Source organism: Diabrotica virgifera, chromosome 10 (genome assembly GCF_917563875.1).
Source record: "Diabrotica virgifera virgifera chromosome 10, PGI_DIABVI_V3a".
NCBI lineage: Eukaryota > Metazoa > Arthropoda > Insecta > Coleoptera > Chrysomelidae > Diabrotica > Diabrotica virgifera.
In genome coordinates this window covers 94,138,173-94,152,709 of record NC_065452.1, presented here as the reverse complement: position 1 = coordinate 94,152,709, position 14,537 = coordinate 94,138,173, and the positions used below count along the sequence as shown (strand labels likewise).

At 32.2% G+C, this 14,537-nt stretch overlaps 1 protein-coding gene and 1 long non-coding RNA gene across 2 annotated transcripts in view; one reads left to right on the top strand and one right to left on the bottom strand.

Moving 5' to 3' along the window:
- LOC114333324 (forkhead box protein P1) overlaps positions 1-14,537 on the top strand; it is a 1,033,408-nt gene that overhangs the window by 86,396 nt on the left and 932,475 nt on the right. The gene's annotated exons all lie outside the window — the stretch shown is intronic.
- On the bottom strand, positions 6,974-8,801 carry LOC126878513 (uncharacterized). Its single transcript, XR_007695686.1, has 2 exons — positions 8,421-8,801; positions 6,974-7,917 (listed from the first exon to the last, which is right to left on the bottom strand). It is a non-coding gene; the product is annotated as an uncharacterized LOC126878513 (long non-coding RNA).

Sequence of the window (14,537 nt, the reverse complement as noted above, 5' to 3'; positions counted from 1 at the left end):
AAATTCTCTTGTTTTTTACAATGTAGAAATTTGAAACTTTTACGGATTGCAGCTAATGATATGAACTATACATAATTTCACTTTTTACGTTAATTGTTTACGTTATGCTTCATAAATAAACAATAAAGTTTGAAATTTTGAACGCTCATATATTTGTTTATATATAAATCGGCGTTTATTCGTGTCAAATTTCAATACGATACGAAAGAAAACTTCAACCAAAACTCGACTTTAAAAACTTCGTGTTTTTATCGTAGTCTTAGAAACCCACCGGTAGAGACGTTTTGTGCTACAATTAACATTAGAATTCGTTTTGTCATATTAATTAATTACACGCTTTTCTTTAGTTCAATCGTTTGGGTCAAATCTTTGGACGATAATTTGACTGCATTTTCTTCAATGCAAATGACTAAATTTGCAGACATATGCATTCGCGGGAACAATACACAAATAGTCAATAAACATTTTTTTTGTTTATTAATTGTTTAAATAGAAAGCGGTTTTAACGGAAAATGCTTAAATTCTCGTGTTTTTTACAATGAAGAAACTTGAAACTTTTACAGATTGTAGATAATTATATGAACTATACATAATTTCACTTTTTACGTTAATTGTTTACGTTATACTTCATAAATAAACAATAAAGTTTCAAATTTTTTGCCAATTCCGACTACTTTTCATGTTTGTACATCATATTATCTTTTATACATATTTTAATAAACATGACGATATATTTTAATGTTTGAAAAGTGTAAGACTGAAAATTAAAAAATAAAAAAATATGAAAAAATATTTTTAAGAAACGCTTTTCTTTAGTTCGAGTGACTAAAATTAAACATATTATAAAAAAAATCAACTAAAAAGCAAAAATAAAAAAAATTATAAAATCTAACACATTCGTTAAAGAAAAGCGTGGTGCGAAAACTGTATATTCGGTGAAGACGCGCCACGCTTTTCTTTGACGAATGTGTTGGATTTTTCAACTTTTTTATTTTTTGCTTAAAGTAACTAAAGAAAACTTCTTAAGTAACTAAAGAAAAGCGTTTCTTAAAAATATTTTTTTCATATTTTTTTTTTCTGCTGATATTATCATATTGTATTTCTTAGCTGTTGTATTGAAGATGTGTGTTAATCTTTGGAGATCGTCTTCTGTCTCGGAGATTAATGCGGCGTCATATGCACAGGGATGGGCGGTGTCGATAATGTCATGTCGACAATTCGATTGTCGACATGTCGACAATCATGTCGATGTCGAGTGATTTAAAGTTGTTGCCAATGTCGACAATGTCGAGTATGTCGACAATTAGCAAACGATCAGAATGACGTTCCGTGCGCACTAATTTGAAATTTTAGGTTAATCTGGCTGCGCTGACTTATTGAAAAAGTATGCATTAATGTTTCAACAAGTTGCAAAGAGACCAAATAATCTCAAACTTTTGAAACTTTTAACCTCACTATTAACTTGCGATTGTCAAATTCATAGTGTAACAAAAATAAGAAAACTTCTGTTGGAGTGAAAGTAAAAAGAAAGATATAGGTACTCCAACAGAAGTAAGGAAAAAAAAAGACTAAGTAACTAAATAGTTGGGATGAAAAGAGAAAGGTGAGATGGCTTCTACGTTGAGAAGCCGCAATAGGAAAAATAAAAAAAAATACTACTAAAGTGCAGTACTGAAGAAAGGGGAATTAGAAGGGATAGAAGTAGGAGTGGGAAGAGACAGAGGCAAACGGAATAGAGTTGGCTAGCAAGAGATGCAAGAAAACCACTTGACACTCAAGGATGGATACGGCTCGTTTGCATGCCTGTCGAAGAACAGTAGCTCTATATAGATAGTAATGATGACTAAAAGATGAAATAATAAAATAAGAATAATGTACTGAAAATGAATGGAGATGACTAATGACTAAAAACGAACAAAATAAATAAAACTAACTAATCATGGGCGCCATGAAAATGATCTTCGATCATTCTCCCAGGTATCTTACACTGCTGTCAAATATTAAATATATTAAACCTGTAATAATGAACATAAAGGAGTAATAAAAAAATAAATGATATACAAAATAAATAAACATTTATTAAAATGAACTACCAGATTTTTAACAATCTCTGAGTTAAACAAGTTCATATTATGTGACTCTAACATGACAAAAGTTTGCAAAAGTTATGTTCAACCTAAGATAACAACAATGTTACCTGTTACAAAATTACAGGTATAAATACCTTTCACTAACATATAGGGTACAAAATTACATAAGTCTTCTACCAAATGGTTATAGTACGCCTGCTACGTACAACTAAAGGAAAACCGATGAATATTAAAAGTAATATAAATAAATATATGTAAATAGGCATGAGCCTAACTAAGGGAAAATACTAAATGAATTAAGCAAAGTTAGAATTACTATGAAAAAGTAGATCTCACCGAATGATTCCTATTTATACTCCAACAGGAGTTGTCACCCACATGTCTCCTCACTCCAGACAATCCCTGGTGGTAACTTTTTACTTTACGTTAAATTTCTTATGTGATAAAATAAGTTGGAGGAAATCATCCGCCATTCTATATGGTATATCTATTCGACACCACAGCTCACAGTCAAGTAAAGAACGAGAGGCGTTTCTCCGCCAAGGTAAACGTCAAATTCTCTCAGAAAACGAAATCATTCTCGATAGGTGGAGTACGTTCCATCACCGAGGTATGACGTCACCCCAGTAGTCCTATACGAGAAATTAGAGAATTTAAATGGAGACCGAGGAAAAATAATTATAATAATAATTAAAGAGCTAATTTCGTAACGTGACCGTTACAATCCCCTTCTACTCGGGAAAAAAAATTTTATCCATAAAATTTTTTTTCTAAACTTCAAAATATTAACGACTAAATTTACAATAGTCTAACAATCCACGTTGATTCGCAAGAATACTTCTAAATATAAACTAATGATCAAGTAAAAATAAATATATGACTCAAATTCATACTAAAATGTTACTATGTTACTCTCTGTTACCAATATTAATATTGCTTCAAAAACCAAACAAACTAAATATTGTACTAAAGTTCATAATAATAACTAAGTGTCGAATTGGGCACTAAAACCAAAATTGAGCTATCCATGGACATCAGATTTATAAAGGATATATCCAAGGACGGAACAACCAGGAAAGGTGTGAGCCAATTCGAACCATATCAAAAGTAAATGTACCAAAGTGAATAAAAAAATCAGTAACTAAAATAAGTAAAGAATTGAACACTTAATCCAAAATTGAACTAACAATGGACACCAGATTCATAATAGTATATCCAGAGAAGAACAATCAGGAAGATTTATGGAACAACTCTCACTAATGCCAAATAATAGCAATAATAAACATACCAAAGGAATCCAAAACTCAATAACCAAAATAAATGTGGAATCGGACACGTAATCCAAAGTCGAACCATCAGTGGACACCAGATTCATAAAAGGCATATCCAAAGAAGAACGACCAGGCAAATTTATGGACCAATTCACACCAATACTAAATCACATAAACAGATCAGGTCTACGTACACCCACATCCGGTAATACGAACCTATCCAACCAAATACACAAAATAAATGAAGAATCGGACACTTATCCAGAATCGGACTATCAATGGACACCAGATTTATATAGGAGTATATCCAAAGAAGAACGATCAGGCAAATTTATGGACCAATTCTTACTAATACTAAATATACTAAATTATTGGATCCAATGGTAACTAATACTGAACAAAATAAATAAATTGGGTCTACATACACCCTCATCCGGTAATATGAACCTATCCAAACTAAGTAATCAAAATAAGTCAGAATAAATATTGCTAACAGACTAAGTAACAGAGATGTAACCTAACTAAATCAATGGTAAGATAAATACCTACAGTGTATTGACTAAAATATTATAGAAACTACATAACTTAATTCATGCTGGTATTCGCGAACTATAGCATGTTGCTACAACAGATGTATGAGAATAACCAGACACGGATAAAGTACTAATAATATAAGAATAAGTAAGAAAGGAAAAAAAATAAATGATGAACTCATAAGTTATATGACACTATGATACGTGATAGGAAAAAAAATATGTGATAGGTGATAGGAAAAAAAATAGGATAAGTGATAAGAAAAAAAAATTGATGAGAACGAGCAACAAGTTTTAAATAAAACTGCAGATTCATGCGTTCTCACATACATGGAATTATTCAGGAAATGTTTCAAAATCTAAATAACAAAACTAATGCCTAAGGAAAGAAGTGGGAATATACTCAAATGAACAACTCATCTGTCTAAACACTCCAAATACTGACTTAACGAACCTACTATGTATAGGGATGGCCTAAGCATTGATTTATAAACAAGTGCGCAAGATATTTATCCCTGTTTATTCATCAACTCAAAGTACAAACATACTATGAAGTAAAAGACCTAATATGAACTAAATACTTCCCTATCTAATGGTAAAAATGTAACTGGAATAATTGGACTAATTACAGAAGAATGGTTAGGAAATGTGGCCAACATTTCCTGACCAGAAATATTATGATGAAAAAAAACATCTGCGTACTCAGCCATGAAAGACATAGATCACGAAGTCAATCGAACAGCAGTGATCAGTTGCTGAGCAACAACCTCGAACCCACGCATTCACAAATCAGAGTATCAACAGAGTAATGACAAACTAGTCCAAAAGAAGAAATCAATACATACATCATCCATACATACCTATCTCATTCATACATACATACATTATCCATACCTACATACATCATCCATACATACATACATTATGCATACAACCACATACCATGCATACATTCAGACTTAGAGACTTAAGAATCCGTACATACCTCAAACTTCCAAACTAATTCCAGAATCATAGTGTGTAGGATATAAGGATATAAATTATTATAAAGTGTTTAAGATATTGGAGACAAATGTTAATAGAGTAACCCAATAACAAATTATAAACCACAACATCTTTCCACTATGGCAAATCCAAGAACAAGATATAGAAATAATATAAAAAAAATAGTAAGTAATCAAATATTCAAAATATAACACATAAACTGAGATATAGTAGTGTACATTATGATAAGTTCCATAGTTCCATACAAAATATCAATATTAAACCAACGTACTTGTCTGAGCTTACATATTGAAAAATGCACCATTAATAATGCAACAAAATGATAAGCTCATAAACCAGAGTACTACATAATAATTAAATTAATAAATAATAAATTAAAAGTCATCGACAACAAAGCCAAAAATGAAATCGAGTAATGTAGGTACCTGCACTACCTGATGATTAAAAACATTAGATTAAAATATAACAATAAAAATTGAGCTAAAGGCAAACCAAAGAAGAGATTGGCTCAACCACTGTTAAGTCAATCTTCTTCTGAGTATTGTTCTAAAACTTAATAGACAAATAAGGACTATTATCAATGCTTCTTAGCTAACAAAAATTTATATTTAAATCTCAACCCAAAGCATCTGATTTATATAAGCATTATATTATGGTACCCACCTTGATATAATATTATTATCAACATTAACAAACTAGAAGATGAGATGGATAATGGAACTACTTTACTATACAATAATGATTATCTTAACACTACCAATTAAAGAAAAAAAAATGGGATGAAAAAAAATTGGATCTATAATCATCCGAACCATGCGAATTCAACGTATCATGTATAGAAGCTAATGTTGTGGACCGATATTGCTTTGTGGTGTGTGCCTGTCTTACCAAACAACCCAAATATCAAAAATAACAAATATAAAATATAATCTAAAGTTTGTTTAAGACAAAGATACATATGGAGAAAATATTAGCGACACACCAACAAATCAAAATGCCAGCAAAATATATAAATAATCAAATCAATAAATTAAATAAAATACCTAAATACTGAAAATAATTTCTAGTTAGGTGTAAAATATAACCACACTAGAAAAAAAATATATGCATATAGTCAATAATTAATTGTACGTGCAAACATACTACCATTGGTAGAAGGACTAAAAATTTAACTAATAGAACCTAATGTCAGTTATGTATACTCAATCTAAATACATAAATAAGTTTCCAATAAAAATACAAAATCCAAACTAACATATGAGCTGTACCACTAAAACTAAAAATGAGGTATCGAAATAAACTAATCAAAACCAAAAGCAGTATAAGTCTACCTGTTTAGTATTAATAAAATTTTAAAGACCAAAAATAAATCAGAAGTAACATGTATACAAAGATATCAAAAAGTTAATAATACAAAAATTCCAATAAAATAAAAATGAACTAAAAGAACTACTGTCTTAAAACCATAAACGGTTGGCACCACGCATTGGGCAGCCAGTGTAACAAAAATAAGAAAACTTCTGTTGGAGTGAAAGTAAAAAGAAAGATATAGGTACTCCAACAGAAGTAAGGAAAAAAAAAAGACTAAGTAACTAAATAGTTGGGATGAAAAGAGAAAGGTGAGATGGCTTCTACGTTGAGAAGCCGCAATAGGAAAAATAAAAAAAAATACTACTAAAGTGCAGTACTGAAGAAAGGGGAATTAGAAGGGATAGAAGTAGGAGTGGGAAGAGACAGAGGCAAACGGAATAGAGTTGGCTAGCAAGAGATGCAAGAAAACCACTTGACACTCAAGGATGGATACGGCTCGTTTGCATGCCTGTCGAAGAACAGTAGCTCTATATAGATAGTAATGATGACTAAAAGATGAAATAATAAAATAAGAATAATGTACTGAAAATGAATGGAGATGACTAATGACTAAAAACGAACAAAATAAATAAAACTAACTAATCATGGGCGCCATGAAAATGATCTTCGATCATTCTCCCAGGTATCTTACACTGCTGTCAAATATTAAATATATTAAACCTGTAATAATGAACATAAAGGAGTAATAAAAAAATAAATGATATACAAAATAAATAAACATTTATTAAAATGAACTACCAGATTTTTAACAATCTCTGAGTTAAACAAGTTCATATTATGTGACTCTAACATGACAAAAGTTTGCAAAAGTTATGTTCAACCTAAGATAACAACAATGTTACCTGTTACAAAATTACAGGTATAAATACCTTTCACTAACATATAGGGTACAAAATTACATAAGTCTTCTACCAAATGGTTATAGTACGCCTGCTACGTACAACTAAAGGAAAACCGATGAATATTAAAAGTAATATAAATAAATATATGTAAATAGGCATGAGCCTAACTAAGGGAAAATACTAAATGAATTAAGCAAAGTTAGATATACAATGAATAAAGTAGAAATGAAGTTGAGATAAATACCGACGATGACCTAAATTAACCGAACAAACGGAATAAAGCGAATAACAGTAAAATATTTGGGAAACAAGCTAGTAATATTACAAAATAAATTTACCCGAATTACATAAACCAATATCAAAGCAATAATAAAGTATTAAAAACCTAATTTTCTCTAGGCTTATTCCTGTGCACAAGAAGTTACCGTAGATACAAAGTTTGGGAACCAAATAATCTAATATACAAATATGTCAAAAAAAAACCAGAGGTAACCTAAATCTGGAAAAAAAACATAGTGTATTTAACAGATAGTCTGAAATATAAAAAAAAACCAATAGTTACTAAAACACCTCACTAAATGTTCCCAAACGAGGTTGCGGTTACATCCTAGAAAATGATGCACCAGGATGGTGCGACCCCATGACTCCTGTAGGCCCAGGTGCCAAGACGAAAATTGAGCTGGAACGCTCCCATAGCTTGTTCCCAAAAAGACGTATTCCCATGATGACTTGACTGTGGCTGTAGTGGTTTCTCTAGGTGGTCAAATAAGGTCTATGACTTCATGGTAGGGTTTCTCCCAAATGGCTAAAAAACATTCCCAGTTTTATTTCTCATTTTAAACATGAGCAAAAAGTAAAGGGAAGAAGAAATAATTGAGGAACTTTTTAGAAGCAATAGTATAGAAAAACCGACCATTAAAACTGGAACAAAAACCAATCTCAGGTAACCTTGAACTGTTTTGAGTGTGAATACATGGACAAATGACATTGAAATGATTTATTTGAGGAAATATCTGTAAAAATATATTGAATTTATAAAATATTGGATGTTGAATAATTTAAAACCTACAGAGAAATGATAATTATTTCTAATATTAATTGAGAATTGCATATGTTTGGTTATGTCTAACCAAAAAATATATTAATATATAATTTTCCTTGAATGAATATTCAATAATCGAAATAATCTACATAAAATCCAAATAATGAGTTGACTAAGAAATTTAACAATGAACCTAATATCTCAAAGGTTCCATCACAAAAACCAAGGCTATACAAAAAAAATTACTATGAAAAAGTAGATCTCACCGAATGATTCCTATTTATACTCCAACAGGAGTTGTCACCCACATGTCTCCTCACTCCAGACAATCCCTGGTGGTAACTTTTTACTTTACGTTAAATTTCTTATGTGATAAAATAAGTTGGAGGAAATCATCCGCCATTCTATATGGTATATCTATTCGACACCACAGCTCACAGTCAAGTAAAGAACGAGAGGCGTTTCTCCGCCAAGGTAAACGTCAAATTCTCTCAGAAAACGAAATCATTCTCGATAGGTGGAGTACGTTCCATCACCGAGGTATGACGTCACCCCAGTAGTCCTATACGAGAAATTAGAGAATTTAAATGGAGACCGAGGAAAAATAATTATAATAATAATTAAAGAGCTAATTTCGTAACGTGACCGTTACAATAGGATATTCCATAATTGTTTGATTGCAGGTTTTTCAAGTGTAAATGAATTTTAAATAGATTCATATAGAGACAATTTATTATGTGCAAACCTCATGATAGAGTAATGCAATGTAATGAATCTAAAATATTACCATATAGATGCAAAACCAGAAAAAACCAGCAAAACAAATTTTCATAGATTTTTAATTTTCTATCGTTACTCGTAAACTCGTAACATTTACAGAAAGGTTTAAAAAAATTAAAAAGAAACGTAAACCTAAACGTCAGTAAACGAGGTAAGATTCAAAACCACAATCAAACATATCTCAGTACATTGAAACCTTACCTTGTTTCCTAACATTTCGTTTACTTTTTTTTAAATTTTACTAACTCTTTATTATAATAATTATAGTATAATAATTACTGAAACAGTGTTGAATCTCTTCGTGCTTTGGCAGAGACTGCATAATAAAAACATTACAACATTTTGCGGTTTTGCTAATTTTTAACCAAAGAAAACATTTAACCAATAATACATCAAATAGTTGTACTTTCCCCGTCCATATCTACAATTTCTTCCTCGTCCAGGTCATAACTATTTTTATCAGGATAGTCTCCCTTTAATGAAACATAAATATGTACCAATTTCTTGGAATTAGTGAACGTTAATCTATTTCTTATCAGACTGTGAATGTGTCCCCAATTTGAAAAGAGTCTCTCGATTTGAGCTGAGGAGGCTGGCATTTTTAGAAGTCTGAGAGCCATTTTAGCAAGAATTGGGCATTCCAGTTTGACCACTCGCCAAAATACTAGAGGCTTTTCAACTCCTTTTTCCCAAAGTGTTGAGAATATTCCTGAAATTGTAAACCTAATATATTAAAAATCAAAAGAGCGATAATTTTGTCTGAAAGACTTACCCGATTTAGTGTTAAATTTGTCCCATTCTTCTATGCCCTGATTGCACAACTTTCTGAGTAAGAACTGAGTTATTATACCAGTGTGCTCTGACGTAAGCTTGGAATTTTCATGTTTCGGATGCAGATAGTACGCAGTTAATGCGTACACGTTTAACGCCATTTGTTGTCTGTGTTTCAATTTTTCTTTAAGGTTATCTGGCAGATTCAAATTGAGCCACAGATGAACGGCATCTGCTACAGATGTGTCAGATTTCTGACAAACATTGATCAGATTACAAATGGGTTCATAAATTTCTATGTTCTGTTGAATCTCATCCACAAATTCATCGTTGAAGATTAATTCCTTGACTTTCGGCTTAATCTTTTTTTTCGTTACAGCGGCTACTTGTTTCATATATACCAGATTTTCTAGGAGACTTTCGAAAGAATCTCGGTAAGAGCACCATCTTGTTTCGGCCGGCAATTTGATTCTGCGCCCTCCCTTATCAACTATCATTTTTTCTAAATCTGGTTGCTTAAATTCTTTGAGGACAATGACCACATTGTCGACTAACTTTTTATCCAGCACGTCTTTGGCTAAAAGGTTGCCGGTGTGGCTACTGCACGTAGAGTGCCACATGTTGTGCTTGAGGAGGGATCCCATTTTAATCATTGCACTAGCATTATCCGAAACTATACCGTACGCATCTACATCGTATTTTTCTTTTGCAATTTTTTTAGATTCTGTTATTATTTCGGCAAGTTTTTCTCCAGTCTCAGACTCCGTGGTTAAATCCCAAGCATCAAGAAAGGCATTTTTTCCGTCTGCACTATGCAACATTGTCACAACCGTTTTAGAATTAGTAGATGAGTTTTTCCAACCGTCACACAAAATGACTGACTCGGTTTCCACTTTTTTACGTGAAATCTCAATACAGTCTTCATAGCACTTATTTAAAAGCGATGTACAAAGATTTTTCCGGCCAGGAATTTTGTCTAAATAAGCAGGACGGATCGTTTTTATAAAATTTTTAAAGAGAGGTGATTCTACCACATTGATACAAATATCAATTTCAGAGAATAAATCTCTATAGCTATCCAGCTAAAATTAATTAAAATATTTCTTCTTACCTGTGACTTTGCGGCTACTTGTTTCATATATACCAGATTTTCTAGGAGACTTTCGAAAGAATCTCGGTAAGAGCACCATCTTGTTTCGGCCGGCAATTTGATTCTGCGCCCTCCCTTATCAACTATCATTTTTTCTAAATCTGGTTGCTTAAATTCTTTGAGGACAATGACCACATTGTCGACTAACTTTTTATCCAGCACGTCTTTGGCTAAAAGGTTGCCGGTGTGGCTACTGCACGTAGAGTGCCACATGTTGTGCTTGAGGAGGGATCCCATTTTAATCATTGCACTAGCATTATCCGAAACTATACCGTACGCATCTACATCGTATTTTTCTTTTGCAATTTTTTTAGATTCTGTTATTATTTCGGCAAGTTTTTCTCCAGTCTCAGACTCCGTGGTTAAATCCCAAGCATCAAGAAAGGCATTTTTTCCGTCTGCACTATGCAACATTGTCACAACCGTTTTAGAATTAGTAGATGAGTTTTTCCAACCGTCACACAAAATGACTGACTCGGTTTCCACTTTTTTACGTGAAATCTCAATACAGTCTTCATCGCACTTATTTAAAAGCGATGTACAAAGATTTTTCCGGCCAGGAATTTTGTCTAAATAAGCAGGACGGATCGTTTTTATAAAATTTTTAAAGAGAGGTGATTCTACCACATTGATACAAATATCAATTTCAGAGAATAAATCTCTATAGCTATCCAGCTAAAATTAATTAAAATATTTCTTCTTACCTGTGACTTTGCAATCTTGCTGCAGCTGTATTTTTTATCACATTTCCACATACACAACATTTAGCCGCGTGCTTTCCTTCTATCTTTAATACTTTGAATGATAATATATCATAGTTTTTATTCAGTTTTCTGCCACTCATTTTGATTCTGATCAGATCAGATCACATTCAAAGTTTACAACTGAATAATTTCATAACATAACCTCACTTTTTTCCATTATGGACACGTTGCTGACATTGTCGACATTGTTGACACGTTCTCGACATTGTCGACACGTCTGTGTCGACAATTAAAGTCGACGTGTCGATGCCCATCTCTGCATATGCATAATATAATATTTGGATTTCTTTGTTCCCCATTCTGTAACCATGACCTTTACGTACTACTTCTATTATTTCGTCCATTATTATATTCAAGAGCAGTGGGCTTAAAAAGTCACCTTGTCAGTAGAACTTAGAATCTGTTTTTCTATTATTGAAAGTCCTTTTGTGTTCTGCTATCCGTTTGTCAAAGGTTTTGCTAGTTTGACCGATGTAAGTTTTTGGACAGTCACTACATGTCAGTTTGTATACATATACTCTCATTGATTTTTCTTTTGGCTCTTCTTGTTCTTAATATATTTACTTAAGTTGTTTGTTTTGAAAGGTGTTATTCCTTTCTGTTTTATGTGTTAGCGCCGGACTCCACTTGCGATTTGTAGTCGCGCGATTTTTTTGTCGCGATGATTGACACATTGTTTCAAATACAAGTAAATCCATTTGCGACTAAGCAATCGTGGATTGACTTGTATTTGAAACAATGTATTCAATCTTCGCGACAAAACAATCGCGCGACTAGTAAATCGCAAGTGGATTCCGGCGCTTAGGCTGGATTTTTCTATGGTGTTGGGAAGACTAATTTTGAGGACTTATGCAGTTTTTAGTTTAAAATTTTGTTATTTGTTCGTTGCACAACAAAAGTAAGCATTAAATTAACAAAATTTTAAACCAAAACTGCATAAGGAAGCAATAAGATGAGTCTTTCCACCCCACAGAAAAAACCCAGTACCTTCTGCTCTATATACAGGCAAGATGTGAACAAAAATAGCCAACCGCATTAAAAAAGAAAAGACTAATACCAGCTTTCAGAGCAAACAAGAACTTAAGCAAATATGTACATTAAGAATAGGGGCCAAAAGAAAAAGGAATTGCGGAGTGGTGTAGGCACACAAACTGACATGTGGTAAATATCAACTGTGGTAAACTTACATCGGTCAAACTGGCAGTACCTTTGACAAACCTATAACAAAACAACAAAGGGCTTTCAATAATTGAAAAACAGATTTTACGTACGCAGTTCACCTTCTAGATTCTAGATCATTATTATTCTTTTAAAGCACAGTTTCAAATTCTTCACATTTAAAATAAAGGGCTTAAGCTATCTTTATTAAAATCTATGGAAATTAATCAATTAAAAAATACGGATATAATTCTGAATGACCAACTTTAGTTAAACAGCTCCCTACTATTCAAACTATACAGTTAGAGACTTTAAATGCAGACACATAATAAAATACATCACTTGATAAAGGCACTATGCCGAAACAGATGTAGTGACATTAACTTATAATAAATGTTGTGGAAGGATTGGAAATAAAAGTTTTCACTATTTTAAGGTTAGGTAAAATGAATTTCCATGAAGTAACGGTCGAATCCATTAATTATTCGATATTATATTCTTTTAATATTTAGGTTTCCTTTTGACGTGTATCTTACGGTATATTTATATTAGTACCCAAAAAACCCATTTGCAACCTGGCTGCTCAAGTGTCCCGAACATGGTACATGTTTGCCTTATTTCCTTGGCGTATTAATCCTAATTATTTAATTGCTTACTACTTTATAACAATACTCCTGATTATCGAGTCGAATGTTATTTTTAACGTAACGTGTATTTAAAACTTACATACACAATAATTGCTTTGCATGTATTACCGATGGAACAAAAAAAGAAATAATTGGAACCAACGACTATTTTGTATAAACAAAATCATGTTAATTGAAAAGTAAACAGAAATCAACGCGCAATCAACAACAAAATATTTAATTACGTAACATGAGTCAAGGCCAAAATTGTGCTACAACTATTTTATATTATCAATTATTTATAACAAGATGATATGATACAGAATACGGTTTTTATTGAAAAAATATAGTTGAGATTTTGTAAACGGTTAAGGCAATAAACAGTTATCATTATTGGAGATTAAGAATAAATCAAATATACACTCACGGATGAGAATATAGTTTGTTTTTATTGTTAAATACTGTTTTCTTTTTGTAGCTATTTATAAAAGTTACAAATTCGATATACTTTAAAATACGGAACTAGTGTATGTAATGCATTATTGATTGAAATTAGTTACATTGACGTTATTGTATTATTTGATTGTATGTCGCGAGTGTATGGTTGTTCTATCGAAGTTGTTCTATCTATTTATCTATATAAGGATTTTTACAGCTGTCGCCGCCTTCCTTCTTTCAGCCAACGTCTCCAGTCTAAGGTCTCGTCTTTTCATGGCCTCGTCCACCCACTTCATCCCTCCATGATATTCGGGGTCTACCTCTTCTTCTCTTTCCTGTTGGGCTCCAATCCGAAATCTTTGATATCCACCTTGTACGATCTGCTCTTCTCAAATGTCCATACCAAATTAAACGTTTTTCTTCGATGAAACTGAGTACGTCTTGTTCTACTGCCATTCTTCGTTTTATCTTCTCATATCTAATGAGATCTATCCTAGTCACTCTGCAGCTTCTTCTCATGAACTCCATTTCAGTTGCTGTAATTTTGAACTTGTTTCGTTTGTTTACTACCCAATTCTCTGCTCCATAGGTCATTACACTACGTACCAAGGTGCTATATATTCTCTTCTTTGTATTTCTGGTAATCTGTCTATCCCATCATTATCATAATCATCATCATCATTTCCCTATCATCGT